The 20,836-nt window shown below is 45.6% G+C and overlaps 2 protein-coding genes across 2 annotated transcripts in view; one reads left to right on the forward strand and one right to left on the reverse strand.

Annotated features, from left to right (window-relative positions):
* The window catches only part of LOC119978050 (uncharacterized protein C7orf50), a 431,834-nt gene that overhangs the window by 282,666 nt on the left and 128,332 nt on the right, over window positions 1–20,836 (reverse strand). The gene's annotated exons all lie outside the window — the stretch shown is intronic.
* The window catches only part of gper1 (G protein-coupled estrogen receptor 1), a 40,300-nt gene continuing 29,956 nt past the window's right edge, over window positions 10,493–20,836 (forward strand). Inside the window, exon 1 of the mRNA XM_038819382.1 lies at window positions 10,493–10,638. The gene's annotated coding sequence lies outside the window, so the exon portion shown is untranslated. The remainder of the gene's footprint in view (window positions 10,639–20,836) is intronic.

Consider the following 20,836-nt stretch of genomic DNA (forward strand, 5'->3'; position numbering starts at 1 on the left):
TCTGTAAATAAATCACTGCTTATGTATTATAGTTTCACGTCACCCCGCCGGACTCATTCTTAACAGGGGGTGAATGTGGTAATACCACTGTATATATATGTGTATGCCTCTATTAGGGGATGTACAATAGTACCTGCTATTACAGGTTTGTCGGTAAGCCCCTGCATAGTTTGTCGGTAAGCCTCTGCCGGCTAGCTCCGCCCACAGGGAGCAGTATAAATATCCATGAGGTCTCCTGAGCTGCCATTTTACAGCTCCACTTGAGGGAATAACATCTCATGGTAATAAAGCCTCTTTTGTGTTTCTGTGTGCAACTGTTAGCGCATCAACAAGATGCTAAAAGGTATAGATGAAGTAGACGTGGAGCTGATGCTTCCTCTTGTGGAACATTCTAAAATGAGAGGTCATAATCTTAGAATAAGGGGTAGCAAATTTAAAATAGATTTGAGGAAAAACAACATCTCCCAAAGAGTTGTGAATCTGTGGAATTCGGTACCCCAGAGTGCGGTGGACGCAGGTACAGGGAGTAAATTTAAGGAGGAGTTCGACAGATTTTTAATTGGTAATAGGTTGAAGGGTTATAGAGAAAGGGCAGGATGGTGGATTTGAGGCCAGGATGGAATCAGTCATGACCACATTGCGGGTGTTAGGCTTGGGAGGCTAAACTGCCTATTCCTGCTCCTAGGTCATGTGTTCGAAGGAGATGATCTGGCTGATTTCACAATCCAGCTCTTGGTCTGTAACATTGTACGTAGCAGATGAGGAACATATCAGCCATGATAGAATAGCGGAGCAGACCCGATGGGCTGAATGGCCTAGTTCTGCTCCTATATCTTATGAACTTAAGAACTTAAGAAGTGACAGAATGACAATATCGTAGAATGTGTTTTAGGCTTCAACATTTCAAATTAATTTATTTAAAAGTAACTGAAAAAAACGTATAAATAGCAAAAATGTTATATTTTTACAAGTTAAACATTTCTATTTTCTAACATGGCAGCAATTAATAATTTACAACTCTGTACCAAACTGAGGAAACATGATACGCCTATTTCCATTTTCCCATCAACTACTGGTGTTAACAACTTAACTAACTCTTTTCAGAGGTTCCGAGTAGATTTTGGAGATTTTGGCGACTTATTTAATTTCTTCATAGATTCCTCACTGATTTGAAAACTATGGCCCAGAGTTTGTTGATGGCAAAACTGTCAGCCGTCATTACTCTGCAAAACCGACAGCAACTTCTAGAACTGGCATATGCGTAGTTAAATGTGGAAATCCAGAGGCTGCTATCGGTGATAACTTGCTCCTCCACAGGGTGCGCTGTTGAAGCCCCCGCAGACTGCTATCAATTAGAACAGATTGAACTGATGAGAATTTCCCATTTTATGTTGTAATGTCGCTGTTAAAAGTACTCCAAGAAATTATGTGTTAGCTATGTAACATGGTTTTAAAAGCATAGTAAGTCATAACTACTGCGGAAGATCCTCTTTCCGCATGGAAAACAAACTTATTTGTGGAATGTCAAGTTTTTCCATTGTGATAAAAATTTACATTTTAATATATATTTTTAAGCTTATGATATTTGAATTTTGCTCTCTGTAAAACGTATGAACAGTGAAGGATAATCAGTACATTTAACTTCCTAGTTTCTTGTTGGTGAGAATGCTTCAATGTGATTGGTTGTAATACCCTGTCTGATGACATCACTGTTTTTTATCAAATGTACTTTATTCCAAACATTCGTAAAAACAGCAACATATAAAATACACACTTCCATACAATCACAGCCCACAGTTTGTATAGTTTTTCCTTTTTTATTTCCTTCCCCCCCCCCCCCACGTTGAACAATTCCTCAAACAGCGTCACGAAAACCCCCACCGTATCTCAAAGTCCTCCACTGACCCCTCACAACTGAAAACTTAATCTTCTTCAACTGGAGAAAGTCGTACAGGTTCCCCAGCCAAGCCGCCACCCCCGGCGGCGTATCCAACCTCCAATTCACTAGGATCCTTCACTGGGTAATTAGAGAGGCAAAGGCCACAACTTTGGACGCTTTCCCCTCCAGAAGCTCCGGCACTTCCGAAACCCCAAAAATCGCCATCACTGGGTCTGGCCCAACCTCCATCCCCACAATCTCAGCGTTCCGAACAACGGCGCCCAGTATCTCTCCAGCTTCCCACAACCCCAGAACATGGGCGCACGATTCGCCGGCCCCCGCTCACACTTCTCACACTCCTTGGCCACCCTCTGGAAAAACCCACTCGCACTCGTCTGAGTCATATGTACCCTGTGCACCACCTTGAACTGAACCAAGGTCATCCTCGCGTGGAGGTCGAGTTCACCCTCCTCATTGCCTTGCACCACAGTCCCCAGTCTATTTCCCTCCCCCTACTCCTCCTTCCATTTGTTCTTGACCCTCACCACTTGTGCCTTCCCCGCTCCCCAACCACCCGTACATATATCTCCAATCCTACCCTCCTCCAAACATCCGGGTGCAGAAATTGCTCCAATAAAGTGTCCTCTGAAAACCTGGGAATCACCCTCCACTCCTTTCGTGCAAAGCGCCTCACCTGCATATATCTAACCTCACACCTCTCCCGCCAGTCATCCAGACCCGCAAGCCTCCCTTCCGAGTACAATTCCCTCTCTTTAGCCCCGCCTTGATTACATCACTATTGCTAGATACCTTGACTTGCCACCAGATTCAAATTAATGTTGCACAGTAAGAAGTCTTACAACACCAGGTTAAAGTCTAACATGTTTGTTTCAAACACTAGCTTTCGGAGCACTGCTCCTTCCTCGGGTGAATCAAACTAATGTTGGAAAAGGAGAGATTCACACCATGGAACGGTGAGTTCCATCGCTTTCCTGCTGACTGCAAACTTCGGGCTCTAAATAATTTCTCACCAGATGTATTGTTAAACTTTATCCAATTGAAGTAACTGTATGAAATACATATCAAACAAATCACATAGGGTTTTGTGTTTGAATTGTATGGCCCAGCTTCTCCCTCATGGAAACTGCCTGGGGACAACCAAATAGAGATGTGAACAAAAAGCAAAACATTGCGGATGTTGGAAATCTGAAATGTAAACAGAAAATGCTGGATAAACCCAGCAGGCCTGACAGCACCTGTGAAGAGGAACCGAGGTAACGCTTCAAGTCCAAATGACTCTTCTAAGTCTACACCTTTGGAAAGTTCCACTGGACTCAAAACATTGGGCAGCACGGTAGCATAGTGGTTAGCATAAATGCTTCACAGCTCCAGGGTCCCAGGTTCGATTCCCGGCTGGGTCACTGTCTGTGCGGAGTCTGCACGTCCTCCCCGTGTGTGCGTGGGTTTCCTCCGGGTGCTCCGGTTTCCTCCCACAGTCCAAAGATGTGCGGGTTAGGTGGATTGGCCATGCTAAATTGCCCGTAGTGTCCTAATAGTAAGGTTAAGGGGGGGAATTGTTGGGTTACGGGTATAGGGTTTGAGTGGGGTGATCATTGCTCGGCACAACATCGAGGGCCGAAGGGCCTGTTCTGTGCTGTACTGTTCTATAATTTCTATATAATTAACTCTGTTTCTCTCTCCACAGATGCTGCCAGACCTGCTGAGTTTATCCAGCATTTTCTATTTACATTTCATTATCACGTGAGGCTGGTTTTTAACACTTCATATGCCATGACTAAATTAAAGGAGTCCATACTGACAATAAAATTACAAGAAATAATTACATTTTTGTGAAAGCAAATCCCACTTTTGCCCAAGGGAGGGATGGAGGAGAAGATAAAGTTATGGGTTTACCTTGGAAGGTTAATTCCGTTCACATTGGTATCACAGCGCAGACAATACTGCAATCACAGCATCAGAAGTGACAAGGAAGCAAATAACTAATACCAGAGGAGTTTATTTTACCTACTCTAGCGGTTCACAACTTCAACGGTGATTACTGTAAATATGGAAATAAAGCGAACATAGTGGGCACTGTCTCCCAAGGAGCTTATTATACTCTCTTTCATGACCAATTGTAAGTAAACTGCTACAAAAGCAAAATGTCTGAAAATAGAATGAAGACAGATCAACCTTTCGGTGTAAAGCACTTGTGAGATTTTTCTGCCAGACTTCCAATCATTAAAGTGGCGGCACAATGGTTAGCACTGCTACCTCACAGCGCTAGGGACCCGGGTTCAATTCCAACCTCGGGCTACTGTGTGGAGTTTGTATGTTCTCTCCTTATCTGCATGGGTTTCCTCCGGGTGCTCCTCCTACAGTCCAAAGATGTGCAGGTCAGGTGGATTAGCCATGATCAATTGCCCCTTAGTATCCAGGGGCTGGTTTAGCACAGTGGGCTAAACAACTGGCTTGCAATGCAGAACAAGGCGAGCAGCGCGGGTTCAATTCCCGTACCAGCCTTCCTGAACAGGCGTCGGAATGTGGCGACTAGGGGCTTTTCACAGTAACTTCATTGAAGCTGACTTGTGCCAATAAGCGATTACTTTATTATTATTTTTATTAAAAGGATAGATGGGGTTATTGGGTTACAGGAATAGTGTGGGGTGTGGGCCTAGATAGGGTGCTCTCACAGAAGGTGGGTGCAGACTCGAAGGGCCAAATGGCCCCCTTCTGCACTGCAGGGTTGTATGATAAATATATGGCAGTCGCTCATAAATCCAATAGGAATTCAGGAGACATTTCTTCACCCTGATTAGAATGTAAGACTTGCTTTCAGAAGCAGTAGGCGAGGTGATTAACTGAGATGCAGTTAAGGGACAGCACGTAAGCACACAGGGGAGAAAGGAAAGAGAATATGCTGATAGGGTGAACTGAAGAGGATTGGGAGGATGATTGTATGGAGAATAAAGGGCAGCACGGTAACACAGTGGTTAGCACTGTGGCTTCACAGCGCCAGGGTCCAGGTTCAATTCCCAGCTGGGTCACTGTCTGTGCAGAGACTGCACATTCTCCCCGTGTCTGCGTGGGTTTCCTCCGGGTGCTCCAGTTTCCTCCCACTAGTCTCGAAAGACGTGCTGTTAGGTAATTTGGACATTCTGAATTCTTCCTCAGTGCAGCCGAACAGGTGCTGGAATGTGGCAACTGGGGGATTTTCACAGTAACTTCTTTGCAGTGTTAATGTAATTCTACTTCTGACAATAAAGATTATTATTATAACACCCATACACCAGATGGCCCATTTTTGTGCTGGAAATCATATGCAATTATTGGGTAATATACTGTACACTTGATCCTCTACACAGCGCCTTCTGAAAATTTGCCAAATGCTGCTTTAGCTTTTCACTTTCATCTCAGAGAGTGCCTTTGGGTCAAGCAAATTTAATACATCTACTTTATACATTATAGGAGATTTCAAACAAGAGACGAGTTTCAATTAACATCAAGAGCAAATGCAAACAGTAGCCTTTAATACCAAGTCAAAATCAATATATGGAAAGAAATCCCTCCGAGGTTAAAGACAGTAGAAACACACAATATCCTCTACACTTTCACCCAATGCAAAAAGCTAAGGAAAGATTAGAAGAAAATGTGAGATCAAATTGTAATTTTACAGCAGAACAAACAAAATCCTATCTCTCCTGATAGTTTGTGTTGAGACACTAAACCAAGCTGCAATTACATGGCACTTCTCACATCTTCAGGATATGAACATGCGTACACCATTCAGCCCTTCATCCCTTCTGGGCTATTCAGTTAGATCACGGTTCTTCTGCATCTTAACTCTAACCGTGCGCCTTGCATGGCTCCAGATTTTTTTTAACTACCCTAACCTAACAAAAATGTATCTCACTCTTTAAAGCTTCAATTGTCCAGGCAGCCACAGCCTTTTGGGGAGAAGATTCTAGATTTCTCTAACCCTTTGCTTTCCGCTTTCCCTCCTAAATGTGGAACTTTAAGATTATGTTCCTTCATTCTTGATTCCCCCCCCCCCCCATCAGAGGGCATGGTTTCTCTGCATCCAGCCTATCAAATCTATTTAACTTTTGAAACAATTCAATCAGATCACCTGTCAACCTTGAAGGGATCATCCCTCAACCTTCAATATTCAAGGGAATATAAGCTAAGTTTATGAAATCTGTTCGCCTAATTTCACCCTTTCAGCTCTGGTTTCATTCTTTTGAATCTGTGCTGCATCCCCCTTTCCAAGGCCAATAAAGTTAGCCCTGAGGAGCGGTGTCCAGGAGAGTACTACAAGCGACTCCGATCAAGGCTCTATACAACAGAAGGTAACAACTGTTCCCTCTGAAATCCATGTGACAAAGAGCCAACATTCCATTTGCTTTTATGAATTCGCCTATTTACAAACATGCATTTCCTCTCAGCTACACATGTCATAATATACATTTATGTATTTTATGGAGTGCAGACAGGCAGTGATTGACACACAGGATGACCAGTAAGCACACAGAACAGAGAAGCCAATCACCAGACGCTACCACTATAAAGCCAGAGGGCACTAGGTTTCCCGCTCTCTCTGGACCCAGCCACTGAGACAGTCAGAGTTCGTGAGCTAGCCAGTGCAAACACCCTGTGGTAGCTAGTAAGTCTGGTCAGGCTAGTACTAGGTCTCCAGTCAAGTCAGCATAGTGTCAACCCACAGTTGAACATGTATAGTAGTTAAGACATTAAATAAAATCGTGTTGCATCTTATCAAGTGTTGGAGGTCTGTCTCTCGCTACACAGCATCGAGTGCAGTCCACATCGACCCAGCCTGCCCAACACATCAACACACACACGCTTTCCCCTTTAATTGACGAGCATTGCCTTTAATACATTGCTGAATTCAGAGCTCCAGACGAAAGCTTGATTAATGAGGCTATAGAAGTGTTTACAAGGCCCGTATGTGTAATTAATGGGTGATGATTATAAGTGCATTGGCTGCCAAACTCTGTCCTTGGGAACACACCTACCAGGATGTGGGTTTACATATTTTCTCACTTGGATCAGTTATCTGTGGCAGAAACTACTTCAGAACTTCTGCTTCAAGCCTGCTCAATGGTTTAAAATGTTAGAACTAAAAATTACAAGCAATGAGGAGAATGACATAGATGTACTGAAAGGGGAATCTCGATAAAGGAAGGAGAAAGAAACAGAAGAATGTGTTAACAGCATGGGACGAAGTCTGGAGCATAAAGACTGGGGACAGACCAATAGGGCCAAATAGCCTTCTTCTCTCCTGTAGATTAATTTCCCAAGGTCAATCTTCTTGGTCAACAGTGTTCCTTTCTGTTTGTTGTTTCTGGATATCTATCACCAGCAGCAAACAGTGGTCAGCTCGAGTGAAGCTGCACTGAATCTGGAAACGCCCTGCCCTTGTTCACTGTGCTGGTGATTAAATTTTTTGACATCAGGTGATATTAGCTTCTCCACACAATTTTCACTCTCATCCATATACCACCAAATTGCGCACTTACCCAACAAGAGGAAAGGAAACTTTGTATGTGAAGATCCTTTTGACTGGGTCACAGGAGGGTAGAGGTGAGAAGCGGAGTCACATACTTTCTCGTAAAGAAAAAAGAAAATAATAAAGTATTGGATTGGATTTGTTATTGTCACGTCTACCGAGGTACAGTGAAGAGTATTTTTCTGTGAACAGCGCAACAATACATGGAAAGAAAAAGGGAATAAAATAAATTATATAATAGGGCAACACAAGGTATACAATGTAACTACATAAGCACCGGCATCGGATGAAGTATACCAGGGGTGCAGTGTTAATGAGGTCAGTCCATAAGAGGGTCATTTAGGAGTCTGGTAACAGCAGGGCAGAAGCTGTTTTGAGTCTGTTCGTGCGTGTTCTCAGATTTCTGTACCTCCTGCCCAATGGAAGAAGTTGGAACAGTGAGTAAGCCGGATGGCAGGGGTCTTTGATTATGCTGCCTGCTTTCCACAGGCAGTGGGATGTGTAGATGGAGTCAATGGATGGGAGGCAGGTTTGTGTGATGGACTGGGCTGTGTTCACGGCTCTCTGAAGTTTCTTGCGGTCCTGGGCCGAGCAGTTGTCATACCAGGCTGTGATGCAGCCAGATAGGATGCTTTCTGTGGTGCATCTGTAAAAATTGGTCAGAGTTAATGTGGACATGCCGAATTTCCTTAGTTTCCTGAGGAAGTATAGGCGCTGTTGTGCTTTCTTGGAGGTAGCATCGATGTGGGTGGACCAGGACAGATTTTTGGAGATGTGCACCCCTAGGAATTTGAAATTGGTAACCATCTCCACCTCGGCCCAGTTGATGCTGACAGGGGTGTATACAGTACTTTGCTTCCTGAAGTCAATGACCAGCTCTTTAGTTTTACTGGCATTGAGGGAGAGATTGTTGTTAGTGCACCACTACACTAGGTTCTCTATCTCCCACCTGTATGCTGACTCATCGTTATTCGAGATCCGGCCCACTATGGTCGTATCGTCAGCAAACTTGTAGATGGAGTTGGAACCAAATTTTGCCACACAGTCGTGTGTGTACAGGGAGTAGAGTAGAGGGCTAAGTACGCAGCCTTGCAGGGCATTAAGTATTTCACGATCACAGGCCACGATCAAAACCCAGATTATACTTTCAGCCCAAGTGTCAGCCCTGGGCCTGGACAGTACTCTTCCCTGAGGCAGAAGGATGTGGGCACAAGTCCCACTCCAGAGGCTAGAGCGCATAATCCAGACTGACACTCCAAAGCAGGCCTCTGGGTGTCCCTTCAATGCCACAGATGCTGTCTTTCACATGAGGTAAGACAATAAACCATCGTCCCATGAGGTGGATGCAAAATATTTTGAGACACACTATTGGAAGAGCAAAGGAGCTCCGACCACTGTCCTCACCAATATTAATCACACAACAAATATCAGTAGCGTAAATTATCTGGTCATTATCACAATGTCATTCGTCCCCACAACCCAAAGATGTGCGGGCTAGGTGGATTGGCCATGCTAAATTGCCCCTTAATTGGAAAAAATGAATTGGGTACTCTACCTCCGGGAGGCAATGCGACAGGCCAGTAAAAAGTCGACTTCCGTTGGGACTAGACGATCCCGGCGGTGGGCAGGGCCAGAAAATCCCACCCAAGGTATATTCAATGCTTTCTTTGCATCTCGTTCTATTCATCTGACTGCATATCTGAGAACAGTATTCTCGCAGATACACCCCCCCCCCCCCCCCCCCAACATACCTCAAACCACCGTAATCGTCCTCCTCAAAACTTTTATATAACCCGGGTTCTGATTATTACCATGCTTGATTCTTTGCAACATGGATACTTGCAGTATCCTTCCCAAGCAACTCATCTCTGCTTTGGTAGCTGCTAGGAGAGGACTGGCATCTCTGAAAGGGTGAAGGATTCTTCAAGATTTCAACAGGAGTAAGGAACGCCAAAAAACACAACGCTACGCAACCAATCATGGGGAACCTTGGGAAATCTCCCTATAATCCCAAATCATCAGTTTGCCCACGTAATCCACCCACGGGTGCGGAAGGATTAGATAGCATGAGCACTGCACTGACAGTAACTGAAACAAATATCCTACACCACAAACTGGGAGTGGGGGGGAATGGGGTAATGGAATGAGGCTAAGGATCCACAAATTCCTGAGCAAAGCCCAATCAACGTTTTGATCTTGATCAACATTAGCTGGTGCATATTTACCCCAAGTACAATGCTCAAACGATGAACAATAAACACATTGCTACAAAGGAAAGCTAAAAGTTGGTGCCAGTTATTCGAAGGCTATGAGAGCACATGTTGGCAGAACAACTCCTGATAAAATTACTTACTAAGGGAAATTTATCACGCTAGCACAGTGGTTAGCGTTGTTGCTTCACATCGCCAGATACCCAGGTTCAATTCCCCGCTGGGTCACTGTCTGTGCGGAGTCTGCACGTTCTCCCTGTGTCTGCGTGGATTTCCTCCGGGTGCTCCGGTTTCCTCCCACAAGTCCTGAAATTCGTGCTGATAGGTGAATTGGACATTCTGAATTCTCCCTCCGCGTACCCGAACAGGTGCCGGAGTGCAGTGACTAGGGAATTTTCACAGTAACTTCATTGCAGTGTTAATGTAAACCTACAGGTGACACTAATAAAGATTATTATATTATTATTATTGATAGGCAATCTGCTTCTAAGTTTTTCCATGACTGGCTATTTCTATTAGCATCAGACTTACAACTCCATCTGATCAGTCCTCGGGATCAACAGTATACACAGGGGAGTTAATTATTTCCATACGCTGCTTTAGTAACAAATTAGTCCCGTTCACACAAATTAGTCAAACATTTGGATAAGACATGAAGAGAGACTGGTGTAGTCTGCTCAAAGACATATTTTGTTTTCCCTCTTTTAGTTGCTAAGGATACAACACAACAGGGTAAAATAACCCCTGCCGTACAGTAGGAGTGCTTAACTTAACATAAGACTTATTTGATTTGCTGCTCTCCAATGCATGGATGCTGGCTGAATCTCAGTTGCTGCACAGCAGGTGGCGTTTAGTTTGGTCTAGAAATCTTCAGTTCCACCCGATCGCTGCACAGACCTCAGGGGCTCAGATTAATACACAGGCTGGTGTTTCGGGACGGAGATAAAGGACACAACTCCATCAGTTTCATTGCCAATCTTTCCCTGGGGAGGATACCTACAAACTGGAGGCTGAACTAAGAGGTACTATTGTAAAAGCTGGGCTGCTTAGCAATCGGGACTTCCAGGAGTACCCAATCTCTGCAGTGATTTCACTAACTGATGTTCATGGAATGCATGCTAAGATACAATAGATAATACCACATCAGTAATGTTTTGCAGTAATGTGTTTATTGTTCATCGTTTGAGCATTGTACTTGGGGTAAATATGCACCAGCTAATGTTGATCAAGATCAAAACGTTGATTGGGTTTTGCTCAAGAATTTGTGGATCCTTAGCCTCATTCCATTACCCCATCCCCATTCCCCCCCCACCCCCAGTTTGTGCTGGAGGATATTTGTTTCAGTTACTGTAAGTGCAGTGCTCATGCTATCTAATCCTTCTGCACCCTTGGGTGGATTAAGTGGACATTAAATTAGAGGTGGTACAGCGGATGTCATCCAGGAAGGCTATTTACCTTTTTATTAACCAAGGGGTAGGTAGCAATACCAAGCGCTTTGGTCACTACACACGAAAGGTAAATTACAAAATGAAAGAATGCTTTTGCAAGCAGGCAGCATACGAGGCCAGAACTCAGCCCGAGCCCCTCGCTCGTCACCAAACAAATGCATGATGTGACTCCGTGTCTCTCAATTTTTGAAAGCTCTCGTATGCAACAATACCACAGCCAAAAAAAACATTTTGGAACTACTGAACACGTACGGTTAATCTAGGGCATTAAGCAATTGTTTTAACTTGTCATAAGTGCCGAAGGGAATTTCAACACCAAAATATAAATGTGAGATAACATTGGCATGGCGATAGCAGTGACACAACTGTTCAGTTACATGCCTGGGGTTAAGCACAGTTTTGAGTCCTGCAGCTTCCCGATTATGACCGTGGCTGCTAGGCAGATGCCAAGGCAACATTGGAGCATTTCTGCACATGGAGGATGAGGTGGGGATGTTGTAAAAGAGGGGGGAGTCAATCGGAGTGGCTCCAATGTCTGCCAGCGAGAAGCTATAGGAGGAAAGAACTTACATTTCCAGAACGCCTTTCACAACCTTAGGACATACCAAAATTCTTTGAAGTCTAGCCACTGTAACGTAGGAAGCAATGGCAATGGCCAAGAACAGACCACACAGCCATTTTCATACCTGAGCAAGTGTCAGGCTGGGAAAAGTTAAGGGAACGAAATTACCAATTTGTTGATGTGCGTTTAGGATATGTCTGAGGGCTTCAGTATTGTATGATATGCTGCCCCATTTAAGGAGTGATAACCCCTCCAGGATTATCTTGGAAATTTCCAGGACTGAATGAATCTCCAGGAGACTACTGCAGCCAATCTGGGAGGTAATCATAGCAACTTGTTAAAAAAGATTGTGTTTGTTTCATGCTCTTTCAACACTGTCGTTTATTAGTTATAACAATATAGGAGATGGGAAGTAACAGTCTGTGGAAAACAGTCAGAAAGAAAGTGAATCTTCCAACTAAGAATCTGTTCGTTTTTCAATTGGTGTGGACAGGTGTTGCATTACAAGGTTAGGTGTGTTCAGTCGCCAGGGCAATGTTTACAGTTGAAGTACCCAGTGTAGTCACTGTTGAAGGAAGTGCTGCACAATTTGTGCACAGCCAACTCCAAAAAACAGCATGATAATGGCCTCCGAATCTGTTTTTGTTGAGGAACAATTATTAGACAAGACACCCAGGATAACGCCACAGCTCTTCTCAAAATAACCCATGGAACCTTTTACGATCACTTGAGAGCGCAAGCGAAACCTCTGAATCCCATCCAAAAAATGGCACCTGTAGTATTTCTTCAGTAGTGCATGACAGGGTCAGCCTAGATTTCTGTATTCAGGTCTCGGAGTAAGACTTGAACCCATAACATTCTATTATTTAAACAATCACTTGAAAATTACTAGGCTATTTTTGTGTTGCCTGCCAGGCTGTAACTTGCAAGGTACCACAAGGATCAGTGCTCCAGCCTCAGTTATTTACAATCTTGATCAATCAATTAGGAATTGAGTATAATGTGACCAAGTTTGCTGACGCTGCAAAGTTAAGTGGGAAAGTAAGCGTGAGGAGAATGCAAAGAATAAAGGAACATAGGGAATAGTAACAGAAGTAGGCCATTCAGTCCCCAGTGTCTGCTCCATCATTCAATGAGATAGTGGCTGATCTTTGACCTCAATGCCATTTTCATGCGCCATCACCATTTTCATGAGCCATCCCCATATCCCTTTATGTTTTTACTATCTAGAAATCTGTCGATCGCTGACTTGAATATACTCAATCGGCAGGATTCTCCGTTAGCCGACAACCAAAATCAGGAAAGGCGTTTGGGCATTTCCGACGCCAAAATCGCGGCAGGTGCCGATTTGACGCCAAATCACAATGCTCCAGCTCCTCGACAGCAGCGTCAATGCGTTGCGGAACGCACGTACAGTAGACATCGTTTGCATATCATTTGCGGGCCCAACCTGGTATTCTCCGGGGCCTCTGGGATTCTTTTTTTAAATAAATTTAGAGTGTCCAATTCAATTTTTACCAATTAAGGGGCAATTTAGCGTGGCCAATCCACCTATCCTGCACATCTTTTGGGTTCTGGGGGTGAAACCCACGCAGACATGGAGAGAATGTGCAAACTCCACACGGACAGTGACCCAGAGCCGGGACTGAACCTGGGACCTCGGCACCATGAGGCAGCAGGCTAACCACTGCGCCACCGTGCTGCCCTGGCCTCCGCGATTCTTCGCTTCCGATGGGCCGAGTTCCTGATGGCGTGGTTCACTTGTGCTTTTAAAAGTTGTGAAACTGGCATGGCGGCTGCTGAGGAGGAGAGATCGGGTACAGAAAGTGTCCAACATCACCATTGTTTGCTGACAGTTGTGCCGCTGGCCGGGGGGCTTCTGCCAGGGCCGGGGGGAGTAGAGGGGGGTAGCCAGGAGGTGAGCTGTGAACCCAAAAACCAGTCAGGGTGGATGGGCACGGAACACCATTTCCGGAGCGGCAAAGCAGCCATGTAGCTGTGCACACGGCTAACAGCCCACTTTGAACTTAGTGCCACAGGTCGTATAGGTGTCCCCCCCAGGGCACCCCCCTAGGTGCCCTCTGGCCCCAGTCGACCCATCAGCTGTAAGGGCGCGCTCCAGCACAACCAGTGCCATCTTGCTGCTGGGGTGGTATGTGTGGGGAGTGAAGGGTATATATGTGGCTGCAGCTTGTCAGCCTCCCGAGTGTCAATCATGGACCCAGCGAATCCCACACCATTTTCCATTGAAATCGATTGTGTTCCACGCGGCACCGGTGCTAGCCCCTTAATCGTAGCACAATCGGTCCAGGTGTGGCGCTGGTTTTTCTGTCGTGAAAGTCGACGAATTGACGAATGTTGCCGTCAACACTTAAGTCTCAGAAATGGTGAATCCTGCCCAATATCCGAGTCCCCACTGTCGTCTCGGGTAGAGAATTCAAAGGATTTACGCGTCTCGGTCTTAAATGGCCGACCTCTTATTCGGAGAATGTGCCCCCTGGTTCTGGACCCGCAACCAGGGGGAAACATCCTTCCTGCATCAACACTGTCGAGCCATATAAGAATTTTGCACGTTTCAATCAGATCACCACTCATTCTTCTAAACTCGACAGGCCCAGTCGCCTCAATCTCACCTCAAAGGGCAATCCCAGCAGCCCAGGTAATAGACATGTGAACCTTCATTGCACTCCCTTAACGGCAAATGTATCCTCCTTGGGCACATAGACCAAAATACGCGCAATAAGAGGCTGCATAGGAATGTAGACAGGTTATGTGAGTGGGCAAGAACATGGCCAATGGTGTTCAATGTGGAGAAGGGTGAAGTCACTTTTGAAGGAAAAGAACAAAAAGCTTTTTTTTAAATGTTGAGAAAATGTTGGCCTTCAGCAAGACCTGGGTGTCCTTGGATGCAAATCACAAAAGGTGCAAGCAAGCAATTAGAAAGCAGATGTGATGTTAGCTTCTATTTCGAAGGCATTTTTAAAAAAAATTCATTTCCGGGATGTGGGTGTCGCTAGTTAGGGCAGCATTTATTGCCCAGCCCTAGTTGCCCTTCAGGAAGTGGTGGTGAGTTGCCTTCTTGAATCGCTGCAGTCCTTGAGGTGTAGCTACACCCACTGTGCTGTTAGGGAGGGTGTTCCAGGATGTTGCTCAAGTGACAGTGAAGGAACGGCGATATATTATTACCAAGTCAGTTTGACGAGTGACTTGGAGGGGAAACCCCAGGTGGTGGGGTTCCCAGGGATCTGCTGCTCTTGTCCTCATTGGTGGTAGTGGTCGTGGGTTTGGAAGGTGCTGCCTAAGGAACCTTGGTGAGTTACTGCAGTGCGTCTTGTAGATGAAACACACAGCTGGCACTGTTCGTTGGTGGTGGAGGGTTTGAATGTTTATGGAAAGGGGAGCATTTGAGCGGGTTCCTTTCAGTATAAGAGTGAAGAAAGCTTAATGCAATTGTATAGACCCTTGGCGAGACCACATCTGCGCTACTGTTTTCATTGACTCACCTAAGAAAGGATATAATTGTCTTAGAGGGAGTGCAACGAAGATTCAGTAGATTGGTTTCCCTAATGAAGGGATTGTCCTATGAGGAGTGATTGAGCAGACTGAGCCTGTGTTTCGTAGAGCTTAGAAGAATGTAAAGTGATCTGATTGAAACATATAAAATCCTTAAGAGGCTTGATAAAGTAGATGCTGGGAGGATGTTGTCCAGGCTGGGTGTCGAGTACCAAAGGGCTGCCATTTAGGTCCAAGGCAAAGATAAATTTCATCACTCAAAGAGTGTTGTAAATATTTGGAATTCTTTATCTCCGAGATCTACGAATACTCAGTCATTGAGCATATCCCAGAATAAAATCATTTAAAAAATTTAGAGTGCCCAATAATTTTTTTTCAATTAAGGGCCAATTTAGCATGGCCAATCCGCCTAGCCTGCACATCTTTGGGTTGGGGTGAGACCCACGCAAACTCCATATAGACAGTGACCCGGGACCGGGACCAAACCTGGGATCTCAGTGCCGTGAAGCAGCAGTGCTCACCACTGAGCCACCGTGCCGCCCCATTCCAGATGAAAATCAATGGATGTTAGAATACTATGGGATCTGGGAATAGGAAGGTATAGAATTGAGTTAGAAGATTGGCCATGATCATATTGAATGGCACAGGTGGCTCAGAAGACTGAATGGTGGACTTGTGCACCTATTCACAATGTTCGCATGAAAATGTGACCGATGTTGTGTTTGTAAAGATTTTTTTTTAAATTTAGAGTACCCAATTCATTTTTTTCCAATTAAAGGGCAATTTAGCGTGTTCAATCCACCTATCCTGCACATCTTTGGGTTGTGGTGGCGAAACCCACGCAGACACAGGGAGAATGTGCAAACTCCACACGGACAATGACCCAGAGCCGGGATCGAACCTGGGACCTCGGCGCCGTGAGGCAACAGGGCTAACTCACTGCGCCACCGTGCTGCCCTTGTTTGTAATGATGCCGAATCTGACAGCGCTCATTGTGATTACTACACTACAACTGACAACAATCTCTGAAGTCCACAACTGTGTAGTTAAACGTGGAAATCCGCAAGTTGCTGTCAATGATTCTACACTTCTCTTAAGGTGCAATGTTGAAGTCAAGTTGAAGTCTGCAGCCAAGTAAGAAATCACTGAACTGATGAAAAATTGCCCTTTTATGCAATTAGCTTTGCAGTAAAATTCCTTGAAAATGGTGCTGAATGAGGTCTAATCTGGCTTTTAACGGTGCCCTCCAGATACACCGGGCTGAATTCTCCATCAGGATTCTCCGTTTTGCCGGCAGCAAATGGAAACCCTATTGACCAGCCGGCGTAATAGAGAATCCCGATGGTGTGCCGCACCAGAAATTGGATTGGTCCATGATTATGCTTGACAAAGTCCTGCAGTGGTTTGCTGTTCCCTTCTGCAGTACGGCTGTCCAGGAAATTTTCCCACTGCCATCAGGCATATTGGAAGTATTTACAGGCTGACACCAACCTGTTTGGCTTACTGTGGCCATCAAGTCCTGATGTAGGGCTCAAACCCGGGGCCTCTGGTTCAGAGGTAGGGGGCACTAACCATTGTGCCACAAGACCTAATTTTTAAAAAGTGTACAATGTTCATAATTATTTTTGAACAGCCTCACTGACCCTGAAAATCATAAATAATTTTTTTTAAATCACAATTTTTTACAAGATTAAGGTAGAAGCCGAAATATCATGCACACATCCCAATCATTTATTTCACTCTGTAAAATCTTAATGTAAAAAAGTTAGAAGATTCAGTTAATTTTACTTCCTGGTCTGCTGCTGGTGAGGATCTATCAATGTGATTGGCTGCTTACTCTGACTGATGAAATCACTGCATGCCTGGAAACCCCGTTGACTTGGTGGCAGATTCAAACTTACGACAAGAAAGGGGAAATCTATGGGCGCGATTCTCCGCTCCCCACGCCGGCTGGGAGAATTCGCGGGAGGGCCGGGCGACTAACGACACAGCGTTTTTCACAGCGACCGGCGATTCTCCGGCCCGGATGCCGTTCCCGACGGCGGCAACCACACCTGGTCATTGCCATCGTGAGCATGGGTGCCAAAGTGCCGTTTGAAGCTTGTGGGGGGGGGGGCGGAGAGGGGAGTGAGCACCACGGCCGTGCTCAGGAGGGGACTGGCTTGCGATCAGTGCCCACCGATCGTCGGGCTGGCATCTCGAAGGGACGCACTCTTTCCCCTCCGCCGCCCCGCAAGATCAAGCCGTCACCTCTTGCGGGGTAGCGGAGGGGAAGACGGCAACCGCGCATGCACGGGTTTGAGCCATCAGCTGTCGTGACGTCAGCCGCGCATGCGCGGGTTGGAGCCAGCCAACCTGCGCATGCGTGGCTGACGTCACTTAGGCGCCGCCGTCGCATCTCACTTTCTCCATCAGCCTACCATGGGGAACCTTATCAAATGCCTTACTGAAGTCCATGTATATGACATCTACAGCCCTTCCCTCATCAATCAACGTTGTCGCTCCCTCAAAGAATTCTATTAAGTTGGTAAGACATGATCTTCCCTGCACAAAACCATGTTGCCTATCACTGATAAGCCCATTTTCTTCCAAATGGGAATAGATCCTATCCCTCAGTATCTTCTCTAGCAGCTTCCCTACTACTGACATCAGGCTCACCGGTCTATAATTACCTGGATTATCCCTGCTACCCTTCTTAAACAAGGGGACAACATTAGCAATTCTCTAGTCCTCCGGTACCTCACCCGTGTTCAAGGATGCTGCAAAGATATCTGTTAAAGCCCCAGCTATTTCCTCTTTCACTTCCCTCAGTAACCTGAGATAGATCCCATCTGGACCTGGGGACTTGTCCACCTTAATGCCTTTTAGAATACCCAACACATCCTCCCTCCTTATGCTGACTTGACGTTGAGTAATCAAACATCTATCCCTAACCTCAACATCCGTCATGTCCCTCCTCTCGGTGAATACTGATGCAAAGTACTTGTTAAGAATCTCACCCATTTTCTCTGACTCCACGCATAACTTTCCTCCTTTGTCCTTGAGTGGGTCAACCCTTTCTCTAGTTACCCTCTTGCTCCTTATATATGAATAAAAGGCTTTGGGATTTTCCTTAACCCGGTTTGCTAAAGGTATTTCATAACCCCTTTTAGCCCTCTTGATTCCTTGTTTCAGATTGGTCCTACATTCCCGATATTCTTCCAAAGCTTTGTCTGTCTTCAGTCGCCTCGACATTATGTATGCTTCCTTTTTCCTCTTAGCTAGTCTCACAATTTCACCTAATGGTTCCCTAATCTTGCCATTTCTATCCCTCATTTTCACAGGAACATGTCTGTCCTGCACTCTAATCAACCTCTCTTTAAAAGCCTCCCACATATCAAATGTTGATTTACCTTCGAACCTGCTCCCAATCCACATTCCCCAGCTCCTGCCGAGTTTTGGTATAGTTGGCCTTCCCCCAATTAAGAACTCTTCCTTTAGGACCACTCTCGTCCTAGTCCATGAGTATTCTAAAACTTACGGATCTGTGATCACTATTCCCAAAGTAATCCCCGACTGAAACTTCAACCACCTGGCAGGGCTCATTCCCCAACATCAGGTCCAGTATGGCCTCTTCCCGAGTTGGACTATTTACATACTGCTCTAGAAAACCCTCCTGGATGCTCCTTACAAATTCTGCTCCATCTAGACCTCTGACACTAAGTTGTTCCCAGTCAATGTTGGGAAAATTAAAATCTCCTATCACCACCACCCTGTTGATGCTACATCTTTCCATAATCTGTTCACATCTTTGTACCTCTATCTCACGCTCGCTGTTCGGAGGTCTGTAGTACAGCCCCAACATTGTTACCGTACCCTTCCTATTTCTGAGCTCTGCCCATATCGCCTCACTGCTCGAGTCCTCCATTGTGCCCTCCTTCAGCACAGCTGTGATATCCTCTCTGCCCAGTAATGCAACTCCTCTACCCCCTTTTACCTCCCTCTCTATCCCGCCTGAAGCATCGATATCCTGGGATATTTAGTTGCCAATCATGCCCTTCCCTCAACCAAGTCTCAGTAATAGCAATAACATCATACTCCCAGGTACTAATCCAAGCCCTCAGTTCATCTGCCTTACCTACCATACTTCTTGCATTAAAACAAATGCACTTCAGACCACCAGTCCCTTTGCGTTCATCATCTGCTCCCTGCCTACTCTTCCCCTTAGTCATGCTGACTTCATGATCTAGTTCCTTACAGGCTTTAGTTACTGCCTCCTTACTGTCCACTAACCTCCTCATTTGGTTCCCATTCCCCACCACATTAGTTTAAACCCTCCCCAACAGCGTTAGCAAAAGTACCCCCAAGGACATTGGTTCCAGTCTGGCCCAGATGTGGACCGTCCAATTTGTAGTAGTCCCACCTCCCCCCGAACCGGTCCCAATGTCCCAAAAATCTGAACCCCTCCCTCCTGCACCATCTGTCAAGCCACGCATAGATCCTGCCTATTCTTTCATTTCTACTCTGACTACCACGTGGCACTGGTAGCAATTCTGAGATTACTACCTCGGAGGTCCGACTTTTTAACTTGGCTCCTAACTCCCTAAATTCTGCTTGTAGGACCTCATCCCGTTTTTTACCTATATCATTGGTGCCGAAATGTACCACGACAACTGGCTGGTCACCCTCCCCCTTCAGAATGCTCTGCAGCCAATCAGAGACATCCCTGACCTGTGCACCTGGGAGGCAACGTACCATTCGGGAGTCTCGTTTTCGACCACAGAAACGCCTGTCTACTCCCCTTACAATTGAATCCCCTACGACTATAGCCCTTCCACTCTTTTTCCCGCCCTTCTGTACAGCGGAGCCAGCCACGGTGCCATGAACTTGGCTACTGCTGCCTTCCCCTGGTGAGCCATCTCCCCCAACAGTATCCAAAATGGTGTACCTGTTTTGGAGGGAGATAACCGCAGGGGACACCTGCACTGCCTTCCTGCTTTTTATCTGCCTTTTGGTCATCCATTCCCTTTCTCCCTCAGCAATCCTAATCTGTGGTGTTTCAATTCGCTAAACGTGCTATCCACAACCTCCTTAGAATCGCAGATGCTCCAAAGTGAGTCCATCCGCAGCTCCACAGACGTCTTGCGGTCTAACAAGAGCTTCAGCTGGACACACTTCCCGCATGTGAAGGAGCCAGAGATATCAGCCATGTCCCTGAGCTCCCACATTGAGCAAGAGGAGCATAACACGGGTCTGCGATCTCCTGCCATTTTTAATCTTAAGCTTAATTTAGTCCAACTATAACACCAAATAATAACTAAATGAAAAAGGAAAAAAAAGAAAAAATCTTACCAATCGCACGATAAAAATATATAGAAATAGAAAAACCTTACCTTATCAATACACCTCAGGGAAAAGAAAAACTACTTACCAGTCACCAGCCAATCACTTACCTGCTGGCTGTGACGTCACGGTTCAACTTCTTTCTACTTCTACCTGCCCTCGAGTCTCCCTCTTGATCTTTACTCGGCTGGGATCCCTACAGTGATTGGTTTTTTTTGGTTAGAGGACGAGATAGGGAGGGAAACACTGAAGTAGTATTTGGGGTTTAACTGTCACTTGACAACAGCTCCTCCACAAACCGCCTTCTAGATACAGTGACCACAATGCACTGATGCAAATTTTCCCCGCAACAGCCAATCAGCGGCTCCGCTCTGC

The sequence above is a fragment of the Scyliorhinus canicula genome, chromosome 15 (genome assembly GCF_902713615.1).
Source record: "Scyliorhinus canicula chromosome 15, sScyCan1.1, whole genome shotgun sequence".
Classification (NCBI taxonomy): domain Eukaryota; kingdom Metazoa; phylum Chordata; class Chondrichthyes; order Carcharhiniformes; family Scyliorhinidae; genus Scyliorhinus; species Scyliorhinus canicula.